The 14,852-nt window shown below is 29.8% G+C and overlaps 1 protein-coding gene across 6 annotated transcripts in view; it reads right to left on the reverse strand.

Moving 5' to 3' along the window:
- LOC129613459 (collagen alpha-1(XVIII) chain) overlaps window positions 1-14,852 on the reverse strand; it is a 197,403-nt gene that overhangs the window by 117,483 nt on the left and 65,068 nt on the right. The gene's annotated exons all lie outside the window — the stretch shown is intronic.

A 14,852-nucleotide genomic window follows, 5' to 3' on the forward strand; every position in this document is an offset into this window, starting at 1 on the left:
ATATTTTTACATTTTAAAAACATTTCAAGTTTAAATAATTTTCAATGATTTTTTCTTTTTAATTTTTGGAAATAATTGTTTCCCTTAGGGTTTTCCCTATTATTGGGATGACAAAGACAAAGTTATTCTATGTCTATGTTTGTGTACAAATATGGTGATATTTACACATTTGTAATGAAGTGAAATAATCAATGTTTTTCCTATTATTCAATTTTCAGAGTATCATAAGCATTGTCAACTATAAAATGTAGTCGAACCCTTTAAGGACATTTGAATACGAGCCTTTTGAATGCAAAAATATGAAATTTTAATTTTTTTGTTTTCATATTTCCTTATTATTATTCCATTATTTAAATAATTTTAACCTTGCAACATTGAATTGTAAAAAGACGTGAATAAAAAGGATATCCAAAATTTTCTGATTTTATTTTTTGGGCCATTTTGTATTGTTTTTTTATTAAATTAGTAAAATTGAAAAATATTGCTACAAAAAATATGAAAATCTTATTTAAAATGTAGAGAAAACAGCTGCAATATGGCACGTGTTTAAAAATTTTTCAAAATTATCTTGGTGTTGGACAAGGATATTTGTTCTTATTATTGTGCAGCTTGAAAACAAATACAATTTATTCGTTTTTAACTAAGCATTTTTCTCTTAGATTTTCATTATCCCATGTATTTTTTGTGTGTGTGTGTATTGTTACTTTAATTTCCGTTCTTTTTTTTATAAGTTGTTATCCTTGACATAATAAAAACAAAATATCACCCATATTGTGTCTACATGGAAAATCTAATATCATATAATAACAATAATAATGAGTATTTAGTTAAATAAAAAAAACCCTAGGAAAATAGAAAATACCCTTGATAAAAAACAAAAACAAACTTTTGTTGTTTTATCAAAAGAAATTAAAATGTTAGGGTAACTACTAAAACAAAATTATGAGGCTCTTTGAAAATATTAAAAATGGAGAAAAAAATTTTAATCAAATATATAGAGTTGGTTTAGTTACTCTTAGATTCTTCATTCGGCAATGAAATTCAGCCAAAATGTACCTAAAATCTCAAAATCCCCAATTTTTGACCAATTAAAAGCGGAAAGTGGCAGCAAAATTGTGTTACAACAGAGTTCAAATGCTTGTTTCACTATTTGCAGTCAAACACCTGCTTCGACCAAGAGAAATAAAATTCGAAATTTTCTACAACAACTATTAAAGACTAGTTTTCAAAATTTTTCAATTATTATGCTGAAAAATTGCAATTGGGTTTTGGAAAATTTCCATAGAATTGAGATGACTGTTTTTATAATAAACGATAAATCAAATTTTTAAACTTCTTTAAATTTCACTGCATTAATTTGAAATTAAGAATAGAAAATATAAGGATCCGGACAGGACAAAATTTTAATGTACAGAAGGAAATTGACACAATAGTTTTAAAACACAGTTTAAACTTTACTTTTAATAACCAGATCCCACGTTTTCGTAAAATTGAAATTCTTAAGTACAGCATAAAAAATTTTACATTAAGCTGTTCCAATCAATCATTTTAATTAAGTGTTAAAATTAGTCGGACTAATTCGTTCGGTAAGCCAAGAAATCGGCAGCAAAATTTCTATATTTTGCGATTATAATTTTACATTAATAAAACCTAAAATTTTAAGTGAGTGAAAACCGGAAACGGCAACCAATTTGAAAGACCAAAACCCGTCAAATTTCTGCAACACGGAGAAATACCAGATGAAACCCTAGTAAGCAATTGACAGGTATAAAATTCGTAACTAAATCGTTTGAGAAAACGAGAATGGAATGAAGGTCAAATTTGAAAAGAAGGAAGCAATACTTAAGTACTCAGGTAGACATGCAATTTTCAGTTTCGCACCTATTTGTTTGCTAATTTGTATTCCATAGGTCTATATTCAAGGGCGCAGACATGCAATGTAAGTTGACGTAATGGTTTAGTTGCTTTGATGTGCGCGCAACGATTTTACAATCAACTAGTAATTGTAAAACTTAAACCAAGAGAAAATAGAAAGAGCCGCATTGTGGCTTAATAAATTTATAAAAATTTTTCCAATTCCAGAGTTCATCACAAGGGACCTGGTGGCAGTGGAGACTGAGGCTCAACAAACAGGTGGAAGTCAGAGGTTAATATGTGCCTCAGTGTACTTTCTGCTGCTGGACGAGGTCAACAATGATCTCTGCCTCCTACTTAACCGGTTCTTCGAGGAAAGCTGCCCGGTCAGAACACAAAGCGCTAAAAGGGAGTTGCCCTGGTGGAATGGGAGGTTGGCTGGGTTGAAGAGGAGTGTTAGGAAACTCTTCAATAGGGCCAAAAAAAACCTCTGAGTGGGAGAGCTACCACAGGGCTTTCATAGAATACAACAAAGGGATTCGCAGATCTAAAAGGAAGACATAACGAACCTTCTGTGGGGACATTCAAGAGCTCCCCAGAGCCTCCCGTCTGCTTAAGGCGCTTTCTAAAGATGGTTCTTTCACTGACAATGCCGAGAAGACCGCCATGCTTCTCCTTAGGACGCACTTTCCGGGTTGCGAGTTGAGGCAAACATCACAGGCGAGTTGTGGAATCAGCTCGGAGGGCGGAGGAGCGATGAGAAGCCGGGTTGGGAGCCTGTCTGAAAGAATCTTTGACAGGCAGAGGGTCAGGTGGGCTGTGGAGTCCCTTGAGCCCTACAAGTCCCCTGGTGGAAATGGAATCTACCCCGCCATGTTGTAAGAGAGCATGGAGGATTTGGTTCCGCTTCCGAGGGTGAGGGTGGTATTCATACCGAAGGCCAATCGCCCTGACACTCACCCGAAGTCATACCGGCCAAAAAGTTTGACATCGTTTCTCTTGAAGTCGATGGAGGAGATGCTAGATGTGCACGTGAGGGCCACAATGGAGGGAACCTCACCTTTGCACGGAAAGCAGTTCGCCTATCGGGCGGGAATGTCAACCGAGATTGCCCTGCACCGCCTCACCCAAGAAATAGGCGCTGGAGACCAAGCACATAGCCCTTGCGGCCTTCCTGGATGTTGAGGGGGCCCTCGAAATGTTACCGCCAGGGTGGGAGGCGCCAAGATTACGGTGCGGATCATGCGTGGTTGCCCGCAGGGGGGTGGGGTCCTATCTCCCTTGCTCTGGTGCATTGTGGTGGACGGGTTGCTGTACAAGCTGTCTCATAACGGGTATAATGTACAGGGCTATGCTGATGATCTGGTCGTTGTTGTGAGGGGCCAGCACGATGATGTCGTGGCTGACCGAATGCAGGTGCCCTAAACATCATACGGGATTGGACGCAGGTAGAGGGCCTTGGCATTAACCCGGGAAAGGCAGTCATTGTACCATTTACTAGGCGACGGAAATTTAATGTACGCCCGTTGCTCATGGGGGTCACAAACATTGGGCCGTCCAAGGACGTCAAGTATCTGGGAGTAATCCTAAAGCAACGACTAAACTGGGGACCTCATCTTGATGGAGTCATAGTTAGGGCCCCCCGGGCTCTAAGGGCTTCGACGAGGCTGGTTGGGAAAGCGTGGGGATTTAGACCTAAAATGGTTTACTGGACCTACACTACAATTGTTCGACCAATTGTATCTTATTCTTCTGTCATATGGTGGCAGAAGGCTGAGCAGGCGACGGCGCGTTATTAGTGAGGATTCTCACTGGACACTGCCTCACGAAGGTCCACCTGAAAAGGATGGGCAGGGTGGCGGATGAGGTCTGCCGTTTATGCCTGGAGGGGGACGAAACCATGGAGCACTTGCTGTGTGAGTGCGAGGCGGTTGCTCGCCTACTGCTGAAGTGCTTCGGGGGAGGGGGGGGGGGCTTTGTGACCCCGGTGAGGATCTTGCAGCTTCATGTTGCTGCCATACTGCGGTTTGTCAGAGGTCTAGGAATAGGGCTAATGTCGGTGGATAGGAATCACAAAAGATCCTATGAGTCGACGTGAGTGGGGTCTAGGGACCTCGGTCCCCGTGGAGAAAAAAAAAAAAATTGTAAAATTAAAAATTGAATGTCCGTCTGACCTAGAGGTTCGTATTAACACATTTTGAAGAAATTTCTGTCATATTTCAATTATTTGCCAAAATATCTGAGTAAACTGGTAATAATTTTTACAAAAAAGCACAGATATCGCATGATACGAGTATAATGATAAATTTTTATTTATAATGGACTGATCTTGACATTTCATTAAATGTTATTTTTGTTAAAAATTTTATTTTTTTATCATATATTTAATAATAATAAACAGTTAACAACACCATTATGCAACTAAAATAAAAATAAAGAGGAAATGTTGCTTTTTGTTTCTCTTCAAAGTTATTTGAAAGTGTATAACACAAAGTGTATATACAAAAAGGAATTAAAATGTGTTATTAAGACTAAAATATACAAAAGATTAAAGCTTAAAATTAAATTACTTTGAAGTTCACTATTACAACAGTATTTATTCTATGTACACATGTACATACTTATATACACAAAACATATGCGCACTTAAGCATAACAATAGCAGTTTTCTAACATTAAAAAAATAATTTTCTCTTTTTTACATTTAGTATTCATAAAAAGCAATTCACAATTTTATAATGAAAAAAAAGGATAATAATTTAACGAATTAGAATCCATCAACACTTTAAAAAATTTTCCAAGTTTTTATGGATTTTAAAGCAAAAGGAATATGTTATTATCGTAATAATAAACATTTTCTTTTTTTTTTAATAATTTAAGAGTAACAATAATGTTTTATACGGTAGAAATTATTTTTAAAAGGGTTGCAAGGTGATAAAATCCATAATGAGATTTTCATTTTTCGTTTTAAATTATTTGTATATGTATTGCATAAAAGTAAAGTTTAAATGTGTTAAAATTTTAAGAATATGAAGTACATATAGGTCGGATGTAAAAAAAATATGGAAGCAGGAATATAAAACTTGACAGCTTATTTGAAAAAAATCCAGAATAATTTGCTAATTTTATTGTTAGGGCGCCAGTAACCACAAACAAACCTTATTTGACAATACCAATTTGCAAACGTCCAGAATCAAGTGGAGTTGGAATTATTAACTCAAAATTGGAGCAAAACAACTATGAATGAATACCTTGATCCTATCTTAGGGCGCCAGCTATCATAAACAAATCTTAATTGACAAACTGAATTTGCAAATGTCCAAAGTCTAATTGATTTAAAGGAAAGATAACGTAAAAATTTTGGCGAAACCATTAATTTGAATAAATATTTAACCGCATGTTAGGGTTAGTCCAGTAATTTATACTGCCAAACGCCCCGGACCCTGTTGAGGTGAGGGAAAAATAACGTAAAAAGTTGAGCACAACAACTATTTTGAATGAATACCTTGATCCCATCTTAGGGCGCCAGTCACCATAAACAAATCTTATTCAACAAACTGAATTTACAAATATTCAAACCTTAGTCGATTTGAAGGAAGGATAACGTAAAAAGTTGGACAAATCAGTTATTTTAAATAAATATTTTATCCCCATTTTAGGGCACCAGTCACCAGAAACAAACCTAATTTGGTAAATTTAATTTGCAAACGTCCAGGACCCTGTTGAGCTGAACGAAAAATAACGTAAAAAGTTGAGTGCAACAACTATTTTTAATGAATATTTTAAACTCATCTTAGGGCGCCAATCACCAGAAACAAGCCTGATTTAACATAATTTAACAATAATTATTGAATACTTGAATCTCATCTTAGGGCGCTAGTCCCCTCCTATTTTAGCAATAGATATTTTGAGCGAATATTGAGCTGCCAATTGAGAAAATCAAATTTAGTCCAGAGATGTTTTTTAAATAGTATCGTAAAAAATTCTTATTTTAAATTATCCACACATTTTAATCGTAAATTTTTTTAATTAAAACATCATGTTTACTCCATTTTGATTTCATTACCTTCGTCTTAATTATCTTACATGTTGAGATTTTTTTTTATAGTTAAAGTTGATAAAATGGGTGTATTACAATATTTTTCTTTTGTTTCTGTTTTTTTTTTCTATTAAATTATATACCTTAAATGTCCTAGATGGATTCCAATTGATCTGTGATAAGCGTTAAGATAGCGTGAAATAATAACGTGTAACGATAAAAAATGATCGTTTTTGTTTTGTACTTTTTTTTACAAAATTTCTTTTTTTACATTTTATTTTATCTTATTACTTAGGTTTTATAAAACAAAATTTTATAAGAACAAAAATAACTTAAAAAAAGAATTATAAAAAAATTATTGAGAAAGGAAAAAATTAAGACAACGATAACGAAAAGCGAAACAAAATAAAAAAGATTCGAAAAAAAAAACTAATTTTTAGGTAAACTAAGGTAAAGACAGTGAGAGCATACCGGTTGAAGATACTTTGAAAAGGAACTGAAGCCAACTGTGGGTGCACAGTTCACGTTTCGGAGCGAAAGATAAATAAAAATTTTGATAAGTCAACAAATTTTTATGAACGTTTCATCATTCTAAGAAGGAAATGATTCTAAAACCTAGATTTCAATAATTCTAGAATTAACATTCCATATTTCCGAAAAAAAAGATTAATTTATGAAATTCAATTTAATCTTATTTAATTTTTCTAATATTTGAATTGGAATTGCGGTTTCTTTATTTTTGAATTCTAATGAAAAATTAAATGAAAATTCTATTACATTGAAACATTAAACATGACGGTATTTTAATAATCCACGTGAAATTTACATTTCCTTTTGAACTAAAATAAATTAAAAAATTTGTTGTAGGCGTTTATAAAGAATTTGTGCGATTCTAAAATTAGAATCACGAGGGAATAAATTGTCCATTTAATTTTATATAAATAAATTTAATTTAAATGAAAAATTGGATTGTGAGGAAGGAAGTTTTATTATTGCTGTTTTATAAGATTGTGCTATACTCCACTATACTCAGTAATTTTAAGTTAGAAGGGCGTATTCAGTAGAATAGTTGAATAACAGTTTGCGTATCATCGGGGCCTGCCAAAGTTCTAATGGCTTAATAATAATTTTGCTTAAATATTTTCTTACCGAATTCTTACGTTTTCGTATGTATGCTTATTTATTCAAAAAATTTCAAAAAATTCTAATTGTTTTTGTAAGTTCCACAGCAGTCCAGTTACCGTTTCCGATACGAAGCTTTTGGTGGAGGTTGTAGCACGTTAAGGCAAAAATTATCAATGTAAAAAATTTGAAACTAAATTTCTTCAAATTGAAAATTTTTGCATATAACAAGGGGAGTATTAAATTAACGATTGAGCAATAAAAAATTCAGGGTCTCACAAGTATCTATAAATAGATTTTAGTGGCAAATAATAAAATTATTTTAAGTAAAAACAAATTTGCAATCATAAAAAGTGCAAGGAAAAAAAAGTGAGGAAAAAAATAAATTTAAATTTTTGACTAAAAGGTTTTGAATTAAGATTTTTTTTAATATAAATCAAAGTAAGAAACCAAAAATATTGTACCACAATAATGGTAATAGACAAAATACATTTTTAATTTTTTAATGGCTATCCTTGAAATAGCCACAATTAATCCTAAAAATTTTTAATATATTTAAAAATAATTTGTAATTCAAAATTTTACATAAAAATAATTTAGTAGAAAATTTAGTACTTGCATTAAAATTCATTTCTGATATCATTAAAAATTTGCATATTTTTAGGTTTAACAAAATCTGGCAAACAATTCCCAAAGCTTTTTAATAACAAAATGGTGGTCAAACTGGTCGAATTAGAGAACTCATAAAATTAAAGATTTTTAAGAAATATTGGAATAAAAGATGCGCAATAGCAACTCTTTTCTGTTATACAATATACTGGGTAACAGATTTCCCAATATTTGCTGTAATTTTCATTTTAGATAAAAAAATTGTATTATACATTTACTTATGCCTTGAATAGCACTCTCTGATTTACTAAGAATAACCTAATTTAATTATAATGTTATATAGATGGCTTGATTTTTAATAATTTACAAAAAATTAACTTTATTACTCTATATTAACCCTCGTTCCTTGAAATTAGTTCGCCTTTTATATTCTTTGAACTCAATATGCCGTGAAATATCAATAGTATTATAGCAATAGTATGCAAGTTATTATTCAATAAGTTCATTAAGGTTACTAAAGAAAATTCACTTTTACATTTTAAACTATTTTTGAACTTTTCCAAATGTATAACCATTTGCAGAATTTTACCAATTACCCATTTAAAATAATTAAGAGTTTTATGTTTTTGTCGAAAATATTCAAAATTTTTTTTTTGAATTCTTTTAAAGGATTTCAAAAGAGTTATTCTTCTAAAAGAAAAATTACTATTATAAAAGTATCTAATTATATTTTGCTACTAATTACTATTTAATCATTCTATTAAATTATTTTAGAAAATTTCAATTAGACATTTCTAAAAGAGAACGAGGAAAGCAAATATACTTGAGAAAGAGAAAAAAATTCAAATTGTCTAAAAAAAAATAAAAAAATTTTCTAAATTAGTTTTTGAAAATGAAAAGTGATTTTAAAAGTAAAATCGTCTTAAATTTCTATACTAAAATATTTTAATGGCACTTTTATATAGAATCATTTGCAAAAAAACAAAATCTTTTATACATCAAAGAATACATAGCTTTTGATTCGACTTCAACTATTCATAAAAACTTGAGTCTTTTCAAAAAATTCTTATGGTAATTATTTCATTAAGATTTTGATAATGAGAATATTATATATATATATATATAATATACACAAGTTCTCATAATTGATAATTGATATCAAAATTTTATGGTAGGAGTTATCATATTTCCATTTTAAAAGTGAAGTATTGGATAGCCACTTAAAATAATTTTTGTATAAAATTGAAAAATTTAAAAAATTTTTAAGAAAAATTGAATTTAAGCAATAGTGTTGGTATTCTTAACAGAATTAAAAATTATTTAATTTGAAATGTAATAAATTTAATTGAAAGAATAAATTTTAGATTCAATTTTGATATTATTGGACTTTAACACTCAAAAAATTCAATATCAGTCTTAAGTTTAGCACCCAAATATATGCAATATTTTTTTAAAATGATACATATGTATGATATTTATCAGATACCGCATCTTCGGGAACGGTACTTATATGTATTAACTTTGATAATGGAATTTGTAATTTTTAAATTTGAAGGAGTCGCCGTCCGTGTGCCCGTATGTCCGATCACACGATTATGGAATAACGAATAAAGCAAAAGCCACCAAATTTTCACAAATTATTTTGTTAATTGGACCCAGTCAAATGGATTCGGATAGCTGTCATACAACTCAAACAGATTTTTTTAAATATTTCAAAAACTAATAAAGATATAAATATTAAATTTTGTTTATGTGTGTCGAATTATGCTGCATTGGTTCGGGTAACTGCCAAACAATTCCAAAAGCTAATTTTAAATATTAGAAATAATAATAAAATAAGATTCAATAGACTAGGCAGTCAATGTTCAATTATTGGTCACACATATCCTTTAGGTTATTGTGGAACGATTTGACAGGTTCAGGTAATAGCCTTACAAACTCAAAAGCTAAAATCTAATTTTTGAAAAAATAATAAAATTAATTGTTTGAGTAAAATTAGAATGGGTAAACTGCCATACAACCATGAAAGCTAATTAATTCTAAATATTTCAAAAGCAAGTTTTTATATTGTCGAGGTACAATTCAGTCGATTCAAACCAGCTGGTTTTTACTTATTTTGAGCAAAGTTTTTATAAACTTTCTCAGCACAAAATAAAGGTTTTTCTGATCCAATACAGTCTACTTAATAGAAGGAATAGATAAATAGAAATAGATTTCTGTATAATTAGCAGGAAAGAAACTGTAGCTCTTTTATTTTAATTACAAGTAAAAACAAACACAAATCACAATTTCGCATTTGGGTTGAAAAGTAGTGCGTTAATTCGATGAGCTTAAAACGAGCTTGACAAATTAATTTCCAAACAAATATGAATAACATTCAATGACCTTTCTAAGTCAATTTTTTACTAAAATTTTCTGATTTTTCTAATGAGTTATAGAAAAGCCAGTTTTACCACTGTATACGCCAATATTACCATATACTCCTAATATACCCATTGTGAATACTTTATGTGAATGTAGAATTTATTCTAAATTTTAACCTATAAAATTTGCACAGAAACATTGCATTGTTTTAAAATTTTTTGAACAAAATTTTTTTTGTATGAGTAGAAAAAAAAATTTCGCATAAAATATTTTTTGAGTGCGATTGGTTGTTATTTTAAAAAAACAAATTTTACATTTTACTACGATTTTATGTTGATTAACGTTAAAATCAAGAATATTGTGAATTGTAGTTTTGTTGATTTTCTCTTCTTTTTTTTAAGATAATTATCCTCTTGCTATTTACATTTCAGTGGCCTCAAACACAAACCGCCTAACTCGAGTTAAGACAAAAATGAGATATGTTTACCAGCGAATTCTCCGTTTTGAGTTTCATATGCTCACAAAATTTGATGGTTCTACGACTGTTGTAGCCGGAGTTATTGTCGAATTCACACATGACCTAACTCGAAATGGTAGCTATGTGCACTTGCACTAATCGCCTAAATCGAGTTAAGATCAGAAAACATCTTTTTTATGTTTTTGACAAACCACTTATTTCGAGATAGGCTATTGTTGCAAATCAAAATTAGTGACATTTTTTTTTTCATGTATGAATTTTTATAACCGCTTATCTCGAGTTAAGCTTTTGTTGCAAAATCAATTTTGAGTTTTTTTAAATACTAACTCGACATAAGTGGTTTGTGCAAAATAATAATTGTTGGTTGTTTAAACTCATCTCGAGTTAGGCGATTATTGCAAATGCAATTATATTCCAAAAGGCTTCTTATGTCGAGTTAGGTTTTTATAACGCGTGCAAATAAGAACCAAAAACCAAAGTTAAGCGTTTACTGTTCGAAATAATACATGATTAGTATAGAATATTTTTTAGTTTTTTATAATAAAAAGTATTTTATAACGCTTAACCTATTATTTTATGTGATATATAGTGTAGGTAATTTATGTCCATGTTTTAAACTTGTTCACTATAGTTAAAATTAAATCTTACATTCAGAGACAAGTAAGATAGCTGTATTTTTTAACCCAAAATATAAAACATCTGCACAAGTTACCTGCATTATTAATGCTCTAATTACCCAAATATACCACGTTTAAGTTTTGAATTCTTTTATTTAACAAATAATCTTGTAGGTCTGTTCGTGATTTACCTGCGGCAAATGTTTTTTTCAATTGACGGAGTTCCCATGTTAAAATGACACGTGGCTAGCTACCTGATGGTAGATTGTTTTGCCTTTGTCGTCTAATGGTATTATTAAACAAAGTGTTGTTTTATTACGCCCTTGTAAAACACATGTTATTAGGAAGATCAAATTTTTGTGTTTAACAAGAGTTTTTATTCTAATTATTGTACTACAAAGCAATATTTTTATTATAAACTAGTAAAACACATTTTGTTAGGAAATTCAAATTACTATAATTTGCAAGGGTTTTTAATAAATAAAATTGGTACATCTGGGAATAAGAATATTTTGTTATACTTTTTATTACTCATTTCCGTGAGATCAAATTTCTGCGATTTTCAAATATTTATTATATTTTTGTTATTTCCAAGGAAGTATTTTTTATAAAGACAGTTATTTATTATTGTTTTAAAATGTGCTTATGTTGGAAATTGTTAAATAATGCAAAAAGTATCCAATATAAACTTTATTCACGCTTAATAAATGTACGTTAAAAATTTTGGAACTTGCTAGCAGAGCTGAGATGATTGTGGCGGATGTTAGAGGTATTGCAATATATTTGAAACTAACATAACAGATTCAAAGTGTTTTAAGGCATAGAAATTAGCGAAACTGGTCCTATAGTAAATAAACAGTATTTACACAACAGATCTTACTTTGAAAACCGAAGTTAATACAGTTTTGAAAACCGCAATTGACTTTGGTCGTGGTGACTGTATTAATGATCCTGATTTTAAAATTGACAATTGATTGTTTTCGAGTCCTATTGGGCATGTGAACATATCTGTAGAAATAAAAAAATTTGAAAGGCTTTCTACTTTTATTCTTTTAAGAAAAAGCCTTTTACAATTTGCCGAACGGTTAGAAAAATTCACTTAATCTTTCGCGACCGGGCTTCCTGAATGCACTCAAGTACATGAACGCTCGAAACTAACTCGTGGTCAATTTGTATGGAGTCTTAATTGAAAAGTAAATCTTGACAGCTAAAATGAAAATGTCGAGCAAACTTACAATATTCTTTGTTTATTTGATAATCAAATATTATATACTCTATGATAGGAGAGCAAATTCCGAACCAATTTACTTTGCCACAACTTTTTACGGCAGAACTTAGAGAAAAACTGACGAACAAACCATTCTCTATATGTAATTAATAATACGTCTCCAAGATTTATTTTTCACAAGTATCGAATTATTATTTTCTATACGAGTTCGAGTTCACTATCAAATTTGACTTTTCATTACAGTAGTTGTAATGCCTCACACACGATTTCATTTTGTTTTTAATTTAAAAATTTTAATTAATTCGCATTTAGTATCATTATTAACAAGTAAGTCATATGGGCTATATAGTACATAAATAAAATAACAAACACAAAACTCATAAACTCATTTTAGAGATTACTTTATGTGTTCATTTTTACAATAATGTAACAACTTTGTCAGATCCATTGCACAATGAAGCCTTTTTGTAATTGAATTACTTTTTGAAATTCTCTTAAGTGGAAAGAGTCGCACCACAGATTTCAAAAAATTGACTTCCAAAAATATTTTACAAGAACAGTTTATACAAAGATTTTTTATATTTTAAGACGAGGTGTTACCTAGTTAGATTTTCAAGATATACTTCGAATTGAAGAAGAAGAGAAAATTAGTCCAAAAAAAGAAAAACTTAGACTACTTGATGCAATTTATTGATCCTTTGGTTCACAAATTTTACAAAAAGATTAAGACTGGAGATTTAGCAGATACTCATCCATATTTAGTTGGAGAATCCGAGAGAGAATAAAAGATACTGTCACCTTTCTTAAATTTAATGAAAAAATTGTTTTTAAACTTTTAGAAATAATTTTTACTCGAAGTTTATTAATTTTTTACCTCAATTTATGTTTTTTATGACAATGATTTGAAAAAAGAGTGAAAAATCAAATAACCTAAAAATAATGTATATATTTCTTCCCTTTTTAGTATAACTTAAGTCACCTAAAACCATATTTTCAGTTTTGCAACAACAGCTTAAGTCGACTTAAGTTTGACGAAAATGCAAAAGTAATTTTTCACAAATCGCCTAAGTCGAGTTATGCTTTGCAAAGTGCTTTTTATAAATTTTGTATAACCGCCTATCTCACTTTTTTCATAATTATGAGAATACTATTAGTTGTTTTACTTCAGATTATGAGTTAATCGCTTCCTTTTTTAATTATCTTTCGATCAAAAAAAAAATTGGTTCAAAAAACTACATAACTTTTTTCAAAATTTAATTTAAAGTTTAAAATGCATTTATCTCGAAATCACTAAAACAGACTTAAGTCGTTTGTGCTTGAAGCCACTGATTTAATAAAGAAAGTGTTTTTGTATTTTCTCTTCTATTTGTCTTTTTTTTCTTGTCTTTTCTGGTTCTCTCTTTAAATAATATAAAATGCATTCTTTTAATATTTTGTTTACGTTCCATAATGATTTCATCCTTGATTTAAGTACTCTCAACACTTTATTTATGTTTCACAGCAAAAAAAAAAAGAAACAAAGAGGAATATGAAAATGAAACAAAAATAGAAAAATAGAATAAACCTAAGTTTAAAAATTGCATTTTGCATAGAAAAATATTATATATAGAGAGAGCAAGAGGGATAGAGAGGAAGAGAGAGAATAATAAAATATAGTTGAAGTTGTACAGTTGCGGAGTCTTTGTATTCTCTTAATTTTCTTTTTATTACTTATTCGCTGGTTTTATATAGCGGGTAAGTTATTCTATATAACAGTTAAGTTTCTGGGACAGATTTTACTGTTTTTTTTATGTCATCTACATACATTTGTGTGGGGAATTTAAAAAAGAAATCAAAAAAAATATGCAAATTGCAGATGCAACTTCAGAAACGTTTTATAATATTCGCTTACGTAAATTAAAAAAAAGGATAAAGTTTAAATAATAAAAAAAAAAATGGAAAAAGTAATCTACATAACCGCTATTTTTTTTTTTTCTCTCTCTCTCTAGCAATTTCTGTTTTTTATATTCAACGCTAATGTTATTGTTTTGGCATTTATGTCACAGTAAAATGTGCAATTAAAATAAAAAGAATAAAGTGAAATTTTTAGATTTTTTTTTTCTCTATTTTTGTTAAATGTAAACTAAGCTGGTATTTCTGGTTTTAAATTGTTCTATATGCATATTATATGTATAAATGTATGTGGGGAGTAATGCAACAGTTAAAGTAAAATATTTGAAAATAATTAAAGATCAAAAGAAAGTTTGGCTTACATTTTATGCCCAGAAGAAATTGTTCAAGTACATAAAAATTTTAGTAAACCAAGAGTTGACATGGTTGATATGTGACTGTTGATATGGTTGATATGATGGTTTAGTTGAAATTGGTTATAGTTCTGAATTACTATCCATAATTTTTTGAACAAGTTTGATAATATAATATGGAAAAAAATTTGATATTTTTCTCGAATTTGTTGAAAACAATTAAATTAAAATATAACCAAGAAACATGCCATAATATAGAGGAGCATGACATTACGAATATTTCTGGTTTTGAGATAAA

Source organism: Condylostylus longicornis, unplaced genomic scaffold, assembly GCF_029603195.1.
Source record: "Condylostylus longicornis isolate FDR11 unplaced genomic scaffold, ASM2960319v2 ptg000084l, whole genome shotgun sequence".
Taxonomy (NCBI): domain Eukaryota; kingdom Metazoa; phylum Arthropoda; class Insecta; order Diptera; family Dolichopodidae; genus Condylostylus; species Condylostylus longicornis.